Below are 14302 nucleotides of genomic sequence, written 5' to 3' on the forward strand. Positions count from 1 at the left end.
TGCTTTGCTTACCAGTCATAACCAACAACACTGAAAAACTGAACTTACTAACTCATACTCAATATACCAGCCTCTGGAAATAGTACAAGTGTCTAGAATACTTACTCATAGGTGGTAGTGATTGTAGACTACCTCGATTTTCTACAAGAACATCAAAGACCAAACTTGCAAGTCTTCAAAGAATTCCACATTGACTACCAGCCTACCTTAGAGAATATAACTTATAAAAAAGTAATTTCTTCTGAAATAACTTTCTTTATTATGAAACAGTAGCAGGCAAATTAACCGCAATTGCATCTTCATAAAGATTTCCATTCCAAGAGCTAACATTTCAGGAAATCAATGGAGAGCTAATTATGCATGAGTAGTCCCTGATGCTGAAAGCGGAGACACAAGGGACAGTACTGGAGAGACATGAATTGTTACCTCTCTGAGATAGTATCTCTCCTTCTGGTGGTAGGCATATGAATCTGTACATAATTATAGGGAGAAGACGACTTTCCGTTCTTTCTTTTTTAATCTCTTCTGTAGATGGTAATCAGAGAGACGGATACTGAATGAATATGAGTATAAAATATGACAACAGAAAAGAACTGTGTTAAATTTTGATGTTCATTTTGTATCCTTTCTTTCACAGTGTGTAAAGCCTAATTCACAATATGCCACCTGATTTGTGGGGAAGGGGGTTTGATTATTAACAAGACTGAGATGCTTCTATATCTCCATATTCTTGTATGAAATTCTACTCTGAAGGCATCAGAAAAAAAGTGGGCTGCTTATAAACATCATGGCTTCATAGACTTGCTCTCATACCTTTTTTTACTGAGGATAAGTGTTTAACAAACATAGAATGAACATTTTTTCATGTGATGAGAGATGTGACCTTTGATGAGCCTCCCTGAAGAGAAGTGTGTCGTTGACTCTGCTGGTCCCACACCTTGCATTTCTTCCCTCTTATTTGTAGTGTGGCTTCTTGTTTGTTTATTTTTCAATCAGTCCCTTTCATCTGCTGACAAGGATGCTGGTCAGTCTTACCCCATCAATACATGATATTATGCTGGCATCTATTCTTGGTCTAGGGAATGGTATTCATTCTAATTTGGCCCACTGAAACTGAAGGGAAGAATACATCTCCAGTGGTTGAGGGTAAGGGTCTCTTCCTTTTTATTACACAGAGCCCCAGCATACGGCCCCAGTTGCTACTAGCAGCGTCCTGTAAGCTTCACTGCAGCCAGAAGAATAGAAGTGTAGAAAGAGCCTCGGTTTTCCAGGTTTCGGGGACACTGACCACATTGTACACTACAACTGACCACCTTCCAGGTTTCGGGGACACTGACCACATTGTACACTACAACTGACCACCTTTGGACTTCAAAAGCACACATCTCCTTGGTATTCAAACCGCCTTGAGTCAGGTTTGTGTTTTTTGCAGCCCAAATCATTTTTAAAAGATTGAACTTTTTATGCATCTTTTTCCTAAGAATTAAACTTGAGCAGTCTATATCAAGTAGCTAGATCCCTGAAGGGTTATCTTCTCCAGCCTTCTATTTTTTCACTTATTCACTCAGCATACATTTAACATCTGCAGTCTGCCAAAAACTTGAATATACCAATCCAGTGATAGCCCCTGCTCTTAATTTATCAACTAATGTAGATTATCTTAAGCTCTTAGAGGCCTAAGACCTCTTGATAGTCCAGTGAAACCTTGGACCCCTTCTCAGCATTTTGCCTTTAGGTGCACAGGACCAAAAAAAAAAAAAAATCACACTACAAAGGAAGCCACATATGTATACATACAGTTATCAAAATGCTTTTAAAAATTGTGACATACTCGCACACACATGCTTCTCTATTGATGCTTTAAATAACAAGGTCAAGGCAGCAGGGTTTAACAGTCAGCTTAATTTAAAAGTAATGATGAGCATAAAGGATATTTTAAGATAGATACAACTATAATGTTATTTGATTATGTGTGTGATTTTTAATGTGTGCAAAGACCCTCTGGCAGGACAAAGTATGCTAACTATGGGGGATTCAGGACAGTGTGACTGGGTCACATTGAGAGAGTTAGCAAAAAAATGATATAAATAAGGTTGCTTAGTTGAATATGGGTTGCTTTTCTGTCTCTCCTTTTCTCTCTCCTTTCCTGTCGCTTGTACACACACACGTGCGTGCACTCACATACCCAAGTATGGTAAGGAAATAGCACATGAATTGCCTGAAATAGCACACAAAATGGCAATGGAGTAACTATAGAAAGGACCTGCAGATGTAGCTTTTGAAATGAATGGGCCCATTCATCAATTCAGTGAAACGTGAATTTTCCCAGAGATACTATAATCTGTAGTCAATTATAATGAAAAGAACACCTTCATTGAGAGGATATGGGCAAATTATAAGACATTTCTACAGTTAAGAATCACAGACTTGAGGTGACTTTAAAATCCATTTTGTGGATAGGGAAATTGATGCCCAGAGTGGACAAAGTGACACACACTCGAGGTTACATGGGTGGACGGTGGCAGAGCTGGATGCAAGCTCTGGTCCTTTCACTCAAATTCATGTTACTCTGTTGCCTTGGAACACCCCAGTTCAACACAACAGGCATAACGAGGTCATTTGTGTTGCTTACCAAGAGCTTTTATTGACAACTAAGGCCTCTAAGGAGAAATTCAAACAGAATTATCAAAATCTAAACTTGTCCTCCTGCCAGCCCCATCTCCCCACCTCAACCCCTGGGATTGAGAATGAGAGTTTTATTTGATGTGTCTCTCATCTAGTCAACATTTCTCTGTGATAAAGAAAATCCATTTCCCATTAAATTAAAATTGCTTTTTCATCCTAACAAACACTATACCCCTGGTACACACCAGAATAAAAATAAATTGATTTTTAAGTATCCACTGGAAAAAAAAATAACAATAAGAAGCATAAAAACCATGGTGCCATTGTATGCCTTTTGAACAATTTAGCTATGAAAATGGATTCCTTTACTGGAGACAGCCATTCTATCTCTATGATGGCAACATTTCAGGGCAGTTCAGGAGATTTGGTAAAAACTTCAGTCTTTAAGATATATTTGCATGAATGATGCTAAATGACCTGTTGGCTTGACATGTTGCCAAGGTGATAAGACAGTTAATGGAATATAGCACTCTTATCACTCAGTAAAAGAGAATGACTTTAAAATGTGTCTCAACAACTTTTATGTCCTCACTAGAAACCCTCCAACCATGTATTTCAGGGCCTTAAAACCCAGAACCCATAGTGTGTTCCAGAAACAATAGCAGATACCTAGGGCTACGTGAGTTGAGGTTGTCACTAATCCCTTGAACATTGGGAGACCAAGATCATTTGTTGGTTATTCTCATCTCAACTTCTGACAACCCCTCCTCCATAAAGAACCTGTAAAATGCTTTCAGAGTTACACAAAGACTGCTTCTCAATGCAGTGCTTTGCTAGCCATTGAGGTTGTATTTCTTTTGATACTTAAGTAAGCATACATGTCTGTGTGTCCACCTCTGGATATAAGAGCACAGACTCCCTGTACTAAAGCTTGGCACACCAGATGTCAGTGCAAAAATTGAAGCTAATGTTTTGAGGACCAGGATGTCTCATCACTCAGAATACAGGAACTAAAGTTTCAAAAGATGTCCATAATATATCATTAAGTGATGCTCTGAACCTCTCTGGGTATGTACAATAACCAGTAGGAAGTAAATGTATTTTAGTTTCATGGTTTAAAAAAAAGAAGAAAGCACAAAAGAATAAAAATTCTCAGTGTTTAATTTTGTATGGCAAACATTAATTTTATAATAAAAACGTCAAGAAGGACATCTCAGAGTAAAGAAAAAGCCCATATGAAAAGATATTGTGGCATTGTAGCATATCTCAGTGCATTGTGAAAAACATAATTTGCATGTGTCCCATTAGATGAAATCAATGCTGCCACTGATGATGGGCACCTAGGCAGGCCCTTCAAATATGAACCTCTATTCTCAGATCTGTAGAATAAAAGAGCTGAATCAGATCTATCTACAGTTCCTCCAGGTCAAATATCTTGTGAGTGGGGTGGTCTCTTCTAAGAGGCTTATACATAAAATTTAAGGAAAAAAAATTAAGTCCCTGCCCCCTTGCCCTTTGCTCTGATTAACTCTAGATATCTTTATTATATCCAATCTTAGAATCCTTCTGAAAAGACAAATTCATGTTTCAAGTCGTCACTTCTCCATATTTAATCCACCAAAGTCAATTATTGATTATTTCACTACTGACGCAAATGATTATTTTTTCATCATGGAGAAACTCTTCTGCTCTGTCAAAAATTATCTGTGTCTAGCCCACTTTGAAGTGTGACTCATTAAATGCAGAATTGCCAATAGGATTTTCAGAAGCTTGAGTAAAGGTCACAACTTTTAAGATTAATTTTACAATTGTTTCAAGGATTAAAAAGCCCTATTTGATTTAATATCATATGAAGGACAACTTCAATACCCTTGTGATCAAAGCTCATGAACATGAGACCCCATACGTAACTGATAAGAATGATTTAAAGAAAGTTTATTTCCTCTACTGTAGGGGTTGGGAACATTGTGTCTTTGTAAGGGAGAATGCTAGATAAATGGGTGGAGCTTGTAAGTGGAGTGTGCCTGTGTTACCAAAGGACACATTATTGTGACATCACATCCCTCAGATATTCTCTCGCCCCTCTCATGCTATTGCAATCTCAGAAATTGTAGGTTACAGATAGCAGCCCTGGAAGATGGAGAAGGGCTGCCCAACCTTTCTTCACACCTTACCTCGTCAACAGCCACTAGAATATGGCGATTCATCATTTACTGCATCATATCCCAGCCTACACTAACTAATACAAGCCAACACTGACATTTAGCCAAGCGTTTTGTGGTCACTGATCCTCCCTCAATCCCCCAGCTTTGTGTTCTTTATCTGTGATACGTTAAATACCGAGAACTAAAGAACAGCCTTGTGAGATTCAGAGAAGGTTCCGATTTGCAGGCAAATTTCATGGCTGAACAAGGTTCAAACTTCAAACACATGCATCCCACAGTTAAGGGGAATTTGTCCTCTAGACTTGCTGAAAGTGAACTCCCCCTCACTCTGTCTGTTCAGGGGAGTAGGAAGTAGAAACAGAAGGGAGAGCCTTGCTGTCTCAGAGTGTTTTCTATCCCCAGACTGCCTCATTGTTCACCTGTGATGTGTCCTGATTGACTGGAGATTATGCTGCTTCCTGTGCTAGCTTTCCTCCTTTCCTAGTATCTGCAAGCACTATTGGATCTGTTCGATGACAGTTGCAGTTCTAACTTCTCACACTATCCGTGGCCCGAAGCAGATAACACATTTTTAAAATTCTCATCCTCCACCATGACACAAAGGGATCCTAGATCAGAAGCCCTACAAAATATCCCACCTAATGGTTGGAGGCATCCTACCTCCACATACACAACAGTCCCAGGAATTGATGTGCTAATAGCAACAGTATCCAATTCCAGTCAAGGAAGATAGCCTAGCAGTCAGCTGGATTGCAGGGCTCAGCAAACTATGGCCTGTGGGCCATATCTGCATATTTTTGTATTGCTCACAAGCTAAGAATGGTCTTTACGTTTTTGAAAGATTGTATAAAACAAGTAAGCAAATGAATACATTCCACTCTACTAAGGGTTTTTTTTTTTTTTCCACTCTACTAAGGGTTAAGTTTTCTCTCTGCAAGATCATTTGTCTTTACCATCCAAACATTTGAAAATACTGTCCCTTAAGCTTCTAACCACTACCTACCACTTGGGTCTTTGCAGCTACTTTTGGGTTGTTTATAGAACCATTATAGTCAACCCCTTGAAAGCCATTACTATACTCACTGACACAACTTTCTCCCCTCCCATCCTGTCTCACATCTACTCTAACCAAGCTTTCACATCTGCCACTCCAGCCAACCCTGCTCCAAGGCTTTCTGTGATGATCTCATTGCCCAAAGCCCATGTTCACCTCTCAGTGTGCATCTTTCTCAACTTTTCAGTAGCATTCAGTGATTCCCTCCTCCTCCCAACCCTTTCTTTTCTGGGTATCTGGGAAATGGTTCTCCTCCTCTCTACCTGCAGGTTCTCCTGCGGCTTTTTGCCACTTCTCCCTCCTTCCCTAGTTCTAAATATGGGATCATCCTCAGTATCATTCCTCTGCCTTCCCTGCCTACCATCATGCCTAAAGGACCTCACTGAGTCTTCAGGCTTAATGTATCATTTGTAACCTGCTAACTCCCAGCATCTCTCCTGAATTCCAGAATTGGAAATACAACTCCTAACTGACATATTCACCATCTTTCACAGCCATCTTAAAGTTAACATGTCCAAAATCAAACCATCCCTGCACCAAATCTGCCTCTTCCATAGTCTCTTCCTTTATAGGAAATGACATTGCCACCCACCTAGCTGTTCACAACACAACCATGGGACTCATTTGGATTTCTCTCTTGTTTATACCCCCTATAAAGGCAGTCAACAAATTCTGTCCAGGCCATCTTCTCGTCTTCAGTCAAGCCACATTCAACACCTCAACCTGTATTTGTCCAGCCCAGGAGATCATCAACTCATGTCTGGATTGCAGTCATTGTCGCTGACTCACCTCTCTGCTTCTACTTTTACACCTAGAGTCTGTTCTACTCGTAACAGGCAGGTAGTCTTTGTAAAGCATGGATCAGATCGTGTCATTCTCTTGCTCAAAACATTCCAATAACTCCCCATAAAATGTAGAGTAAAATTGGAATTCCTCACTATGGCCCATGGCTAAATTATCAGGTTCCTGCCCCTCTATGATCCCCTCCTACCTGCTGCACAGTAGACACATGAGCCTCCTGGCTCTTTCTCTTGCCAATCATTCCTCTGCCTCAGCGCCTGCCCTTGCATTTGGTTATCCCTTTGTCTGGAGCCCTCCTCCCCACTGTCCACCCCTACTCCCAAATGTATTCACAGTTTCTTGCTCTCTTCTTGTTCTCTGCACAAATGACACTGCCCACAGAAGCCTTCCCTGATCACCTGCTCTCTCTCCAACCCATCATGTTACAACATTTAAGCGATTGATACTACTTGTTCATTTGCTAGTGAAATATCGGCCTCTGCACCAGCATGAAAGTGCCATAAAAAGAGAAAATTTGACTCTTTAATTTTTTTATTTCCTAAAGTGGATGCTCAACAAGTATTTGACCAAAAAAAGGCAGAGGGGGAGGAATAGGAAGAAAGGAGAGGAAGTATCTGGGCACCTCAGTGTGAATGAGTTTAACAGATTATGTTTGCTATCTGGATTTTTCTCATCGCTAAGTCAGTGCAACTGTCACCTCCTTACTGAAGCCTTCTATGACTACCAACCTGAAGGAGAACTGCTTTCCCCAGCCACTCTTAATTCTCATTCGCCTGTTTTAGTTTCTTCAGAGCACATAGGACTATCTGAAATTATCTGTCAACTGTATTTTTCTCACTAAAATGAAAGCTCTAACCTTGTCAATTTTGTTCCCCCTTCAAGGCCTAGATAATGCCAGGCATAGTGTTGATAGTCCTAAATATATATTGAATGAATCAATCAATCAATAAGCCAAATGACTAAATAAATCATTCCTTTGCAGAAGACACCACAGAACATAAAATAAGAAAATGTGGACAGCAACAGAAACACAGAGAGAGAAAGATAAAGGGAGAGAAAGAAAGGTCAGGGTATAGAAAATGACTCTACCCTTCCTTCTACAATGATGTTGTGTTGACACTTTTAGCCCCGTGAGAGGTCAGGCAACTCACCATCTGCTGGTTTCTCCTAGATTGTGTATCTCATCTTGCTCATGGTGTGAGGGCCCTGAGCTTTGAGAAGAGCCTGCAGATGTTTCAGCAGAGGCCCAGATGGTGCTCAGGGATGTGTCTAGAATCTCAGATCAGCCCTGGCTGCAACTCAACTCTGTTACCTGCTTTGATCTGAAATGTTTCTGATGGGTTTTCAGAATGAATACTGCTGGAGGCCTGTCTAAGAGACAGGCTTAGAGGTTTTGCCTTTTGAAAATGCACCCTGCTGTCAGTATAGCCACTTTTGTCTTTACAGAAAAGGTGCTAATAAGCAAATGGACTCATTAGAAAGCCAAGACAAGGATAATCACTATAACATAGGCTCTCAGTAAACCGAAAATATTACCTCTTGGTCATTTTTATTTCCAATGGCTAGCACAGTGGCAAGCTACAAGGTACAGCTGTGCAGGCTACACACTGTACAACTGCATGGAGTGACATTTCCATCATAGTCTGTACAAATAGCAGAGCCCTGGCACTGTGCATGACCCAATATTGTGATCCTGATATGTGGCATGTGGAACATCAAGGTTCTCTGTAAAATATGAATGAATGGGGGAGGAGGACATACATGGGAGGCTCATTTGCTGTCAGAAACTATCTCAGATGGCCACTGGGCAGGTGTGTGGGGCCTAAAAACTCACCTCTTTTCAGAAGAAAAAGATTAGGAGTTAAGGTTCTTAATCCTGGGTCATTACCTATAGAATTTGCCTACTTCAGGGAAGTTACAGAACCTTGCCTACTGAACTGATCTGATAAAGCGGGTTCCCCAAAGGGAGGAAATGGAGACACTTATGCTATAAACCACTTTCATTTCAACTTTTTATTCCATGAATTATGTCAAGAACATAGTTGCAAAAGTTCTATCAAATGTACATGTGCTTCTCAAACTGCTATCTGCCTCTCTGACCCTGCTTCTATCCCTCTACAGTTTTTTTCATTACAAGCAGCCCAAGTGGTCTTTCTAAAACATCATTCAGACTCTCAAGTCTCCTGTTGTTTTCCATTTTGCTCTGAATGGATTCTACAGCCCTGCCTGAACATCCTCGTCTCCCTCCCTGACCCCACTTCCTACTTCCATTCTCTACACTCCAGCTTCTATTTCTCCAGCCATCATACTCTGAGCAACTTTGCCCATGCTGTTCCTTGGCAACTTGGCCTCTGCTAATCTCATTTCATGCAGATTTCTGCTTGAACAGTGCCTCTTCCAAGAAGTCCTCACTGACTATTCCTATCTTAAACAAGAGCCCCTGCAAGGTCTATTCTGGGCATGCTTTTATTTCCTCCATTTCTTCCTGTTGTTATGTATTTATCTGAATACTGTCTCACTTTTCCATCAGAGTAGAATTTCCCTGAGGTCACAGAATTGTCTTATTCTTACTGTTCCATCCCTGACATCTAGAAAAGTATCTGACATATGTTAGACATTCAATAAATATTTGTGGATGGATGAATGAACATCCAAACAATGAATGTTTGAAATTGGAAACTGTCAGAAACAGCAAACTGGACAAAGACAGAAAGTCAGGAGAAAAGAAGTCTATAAATATGGAACCATTCTTTCATGAGCTGCCACTTAAGTTGTACTTTATAAATTCCAAAGGAGGAATCTTGTGGGGCAGTTGCCATAAACGAGGATCTCATCAAAATTGTATTTTGAATGCAAAATTGTTGTTGTTGAATCAGATCTGGAAGATATACCCATTTTAAAAGTTCTTCTGTGGTCTTCCTAGATCCTATATTTGCATTGTTGCATAATTACATATGGCAACCCTAATGGCTGGTCCCAGGAATGAAGTTACTAGCCTGCTGAGGTCTATTCAAATTTACATGCTCCTAGGCACCAATCAGGACAGGGTTGGTACAAGACTTTGGTTTCCTTGTATTTTCTAGCACTAACTACCTTCTCTTGAGCAATGAGGAAATGGCATGTACACAGGTATATAAGGGGATATGTGAAGATGAAGTTTTTCTGATTCTTTTACAACATATAGTAGTCCTAAAGAAATTTTGGAAAACATATTGAAACTAGTAGATAGATGATAATGCTAATTACACAAATAAAAATGTATACTCTTTATTGAACATTTAACATGTACCAGGCACTGTTCTGAGTACTTTATATGAAATAAACGTGTGTTATGCTGAACCTTTCAAAACTGATGTCAGATCATTTTGCCTCCATACATAACTCTCTAGAGCCTTCCTACTTCATGCAATCTGATTCTACATGAACTGGTGACTTGTTTTCTATTCTTGTATCCCCATCAACTACTATGTCTCTCCTTATTTATATTGTCCTCCTTATTATTTCTCAGCTCTTCCTGAGATATTTCTGCCTTAGGATCTTTCACTTGCTGTTCCCTTTACTTAGAATGCTCTTCTAGAGCACCTCATGGTTTGCTTCTTTAAATTTCTGCCCAAAGGTTATCTTCTCATTGGAGACTTCTCTGAACACCAATTCAAAATTGCAAACACCATCTCCCCCATCCTGGCACTTCCATTTCCCTTTGCTTTCTTCATCTTATTTGCCATAGTCTAACATTCTTTTTCTTTTTCATCTATTTAAAGTCTTTCCTCCCTCCACTGCATTACTGGAGTATAGACTGGGAAATACATCTCCTTCATTTCCTGCTGCCTCCTCAGCATATACAATAGTGCCTGACACATGTGCACATATGTGATTATTTAACTCATTCAATCCTCATGGTAACCTTTTGAGATAAATATTAGTCATTCTCATTTTACAACAAAGGAAACTAGGAGCGAAAAGATCAAGTAATTTGTCCAGGGTATCAGAAATGACTATATCTGCTGTCAGTGTCCACACCCTGAATATGGTGGTTATGTGAGACAGGCCTTGATCAATAAATTTCTTTGTCCTTTCCCATCTCTGGGACCAGAGTCACTTACCCTCTATAAGCCTCTGTTTTCTCATTTGTAAATGGGTGGATGTTGACATCTATTTAGGGTTTGGTATAGAGTTTTAATGGGAAAATATATACAAAGTGTTCAGTCTAGATATTGATGCATAGAGAATGCTCAACCTTTGGTATTCCAGACTTAATAATTTGCATCATAATTTTTAACACTCCCCAGAAGTACATTGTATGGAAGATCTACAATGCATTTAACAACTTCCCGATAGCCAGACGTTTAGATTCTGATGAACATTCTGTTACCTCCATCTTTGAAAATGTTTCCAATTTCTTCCTTATCCTAAACTCCTTAGAAATGGAACTACTAGGTCAAAAGTCATTTATATTATAAAAGCTCTTGGTGCATAGCATTAAACAGGCCCTCCTTATGACTTGATCAGTTTAGTGATGTTATAGAGGTCTTAAATATTGCTAAAATTGCAATCATAACATATAGTATATCAAATTAACATGTGGTGTATCTTAACTGTACACAATGTTCCTTGTATGTTCAAGTTTATATGTAAAACATATATTATATTATATTATATTATATTATATTATATTATATTATAAACTTGTATATCATATTATAAACTTGTATGTTCAAGTTTATAATGAACATACATTATATGTTCATGTTTACATATTTCAATTAGAAAAAAGAAAAACAGATTTAATCATCCATTAATGATAGTTAATAATAATGTCCACTTTCCTTCACCACTATGTATATTATTGGATTTTTTTTCATCTCTAGTATCCTGAAGACTAAAAAAATGGTTTGAGGTTGGATATATTTATATATGAATTGGTAATTAATTTCCATAAATGGCTTCCACAATCAGTTCCTGCAGTTTAGAAAGCCTCTCTGAGAGTGCTTATCATCTCTGAAAATTTGCCTTGTCTGTGCAGTTTTCATGAACATACTGCTCTAGCAAGACCAATCTCCCTCATTTTTTGCAATAGAGCTACTTTCTGATGGTTTTTATTGAAGGCAGGGGTTGCATCTTACTCCAAAATAGATTAATTCATTTATCCCACACATTGAAATTTACTGGGTATTTACAAATGCCAGTCACTATTTGGGGCCTCAGGAATCCAGAGTAGAACGAGAAAAAACAAGTTCTTACACATAAGGTACTTATGTTTATGAAGAGATGCAGGCAAAAAGTATGTAAACAAAACAATTACTGACACTAGTTATTGATGGAAGGCAGGAAGAAATAGGATGTAACTGAGTTGGAAAGAACTTGAGCTCAGAGAGAAGCTGAAATGGAACCCCTCCAAGATAAGTCTAGAAGTTGAAATCTGAATGATGAGAAAGAAAAGTTTTCAGTGATAGCATCCTTGACACATGGCACATCCTGTATAAAGGTCCTGGGAAGAAAATGGTCACAGTATATTCAGGGGCAGGAGTTAATATCAGCAAGATGAAGAGAAATCAGCAAGCATGAGAAACATAGGAAATGAGTCAGAAAGATGAGAAGGCACCCCATCATCTAAGGCAGGAACAACACACTTTTTGGTAAAAGTCCCGACTGTAAGTATTTCCTGCCTTGTGGGCCATACAACCTCTGCCACAACTGCTCAGCTCTGTCCTTGTAGCATGAAAGCAGCCATTGGCAGCACGTAAATGAATGAACATGGCTATGTTCCAATAAAACTTTATTTATGAAAACAAGCAGCTGGTTGGATTTGGCCCACCAGCCGTAGTTTGTGACCCTTGTTCTAGATCTCATAGACTCTAAGGAAGAGTTTAAATGCTATAATTTAGATGGTGACAGAGAGGCAATACTAATATTCATACTAATACTACTACTACTGATGTCAATGGAAAGCCACCGGAGAATTCCTTTTAAAAAAAAAAAAGAGAGAGAGAGAGAGAGGGATATGATTCCCAGTTGTTGGGGTCTCAGGGCCTGACATATTACAGGCACTTAAAAATCAACTCCTAAGTAACAAGGGTCACTCTAAAAGATTAAGAAACTATATAAAAACGTTCTTTCTGAGAATATCTAGCTCAGGGGTAGTAGGCATTGCAAGAAAAAAGATAGTGTTGTTATGGGGGACAAAAATCTTTCACATTTGCTGTGTAGGTACATCTACTAACCTGGTATTTTTAGACCTGTGCAATGGGAAGCATTGGATCAAAAAATTGACAGTTGATTATAAGCCAAGCAATCAGTTGGAACATAAAGCTGAATGGGAGTACACAGACATGTTAGAGAGACAATTTTCAATTGTAGGCACCTGAGGACCCATTACAGAAACCAGTACTTTTGTATCAGGCCAACTGATTGCCAGCATCACTGTTAAAGAATCATTCCCTCACATTTTCCTTTCCTAACAGCTGTAGTGGGAAACTGGATTTCTATGACAAAATGAAACAATAGCCCCTTCCATTTCCCAAAGCTCTTTATTAGTATCTAAAATTTAACGAGCTCACTTACCAATCATCCACACAGCTCTAACCCTAGAATCAGATGGTGAGTTTCCTCTGCCATAAGCATTCCTACAGTATCGGGTTCATTTCCTGTCAGCTGTTTTCCTCTGCTTGTTGTTTGTTAGCTTTTGTGCCATATATTCAACAGTGGAAAATCTGAAGATTCTGAGCCTGTTCCCCACTACAATCTAACTGGGTAATGTCCCAATTTTGAAATTAACACACAAGTGCCAAATTCAGATAAAACACTTATTCCTACTCCTGTGTACCCAGCAAGGATTCTGGGAAAAAGAAATGAAGAATTAGATTGAATTTCACTATGCAAATTGGTATTATCTATGTGGTTCCTTGCCTCTTGATTAAATTTCTTTAAAAAAAAAATGCACAGGATACTTTTATAACTCAAGATCTGGAACATTAAACAAAGAGATAATTAATTATCTTAATTTCTGGGTTAAAACTAAGCACTAAGCACTCCATTCAGCTGGCATTTGGTCCAGCATCAGACAGTGGCCCTTGCTCAACAACAATGCAATTTGGCTGTGGTGGCCCAACCTAGTCACTTTGACAGGACACTGGGAAGGTTACCAGAGAAACACAATGGACTTGATCGAATTGGAAGATTTAGCCAGTTTAAATATCTAGTCTTTGATGTGAAGACTCAATCACTACAAGCTGATCTGGGGCTTTGGGGAGGTTGGCCAGAATATTCCAGGTGTGAACAACTGACTTATTATATATAAATCAAGCCTCATTGGAAACAAATTAGCTTCCTGAAAGTGATAAATCAGAAAAGTGTTATCACATTAAAATCTTTTTTTTTTATTCACGTTAAAATCTAATGTGAAGCTGGAGAGCCTGCAGTATAAGAAAGAAAATAGGACTTCCTGTTTCAGTTGGCCATCAACAGATTTTTATTGGTAACCCAATCAGCTGGAACTGTGCCTGATTGAGGTTCCTCCTTCAAGTGCATGGATATTTGAGAATCTCAAGGAATTGTTAATTTAGTGGTACTGACTTGTCCTTTACATTCCTTGCCGTGGTGTACTCTCAGTTTTGCCCTGTAATTTCTTTGTTGTCTGCTGTATATCCTTCTCTTCCTT

The 14302-nt window shown here is 39.0% G+C and overlaps 1 protein-coding gene and 1 long non-coding RNA gene across 14 annotated transcripts in view; one reads left to right on the top strand and one right to left on the bottom strand.

The window, feature by feature from the left end:
• The window catches only part of LOC140611270 (uncharacterized), a 62900-nt gene extending 52921 nt beyond the window's left edge, over positions 1-9979 (top strand). For 5 of the 7 annotated variants that reach the window (XR_012012546.1, XR_012012552.1, XR_012012550.1 and 2 more), the window contains 3 exons: positions 1176-1415; positions 6503-6680; positions 7817-9979. This is a non-coding gene — a long non-coding RNA (uncharacterized lncRNA). Of the gene's footprint in view, positions 1-1175; positions 1416-6502; positions 7710-7816 lie in introns of all 7 variants that reach the window. The other 2 variants (XR_012012553.1, XR_012012548.1) reach the window with 2 other exon arrangements.
• The window catches only part of GRM7 (glutamate metabotropic receptor 7), an 849841-nt gene that overhangs the window by 128137 nt on the left and 707402 nt on the right, over positions 1-14302 (bottom strand). The gene's annotated exons all lie outside the window — the stretch shown is intronic.

Source organism: Canis lupus, chromosome 19 (genome assembly GCF_048164855.1).
Source record: "Canis lupus baileyi chromosome 19, mCanLup2.hap1, whole genome shotgun sequence".
Classification (NCBI taxonomy): Eukaryota; Metazoa; Chordata; class Mammalia; order Carnivora; family Canidae; genus Canis; species Canis lupus.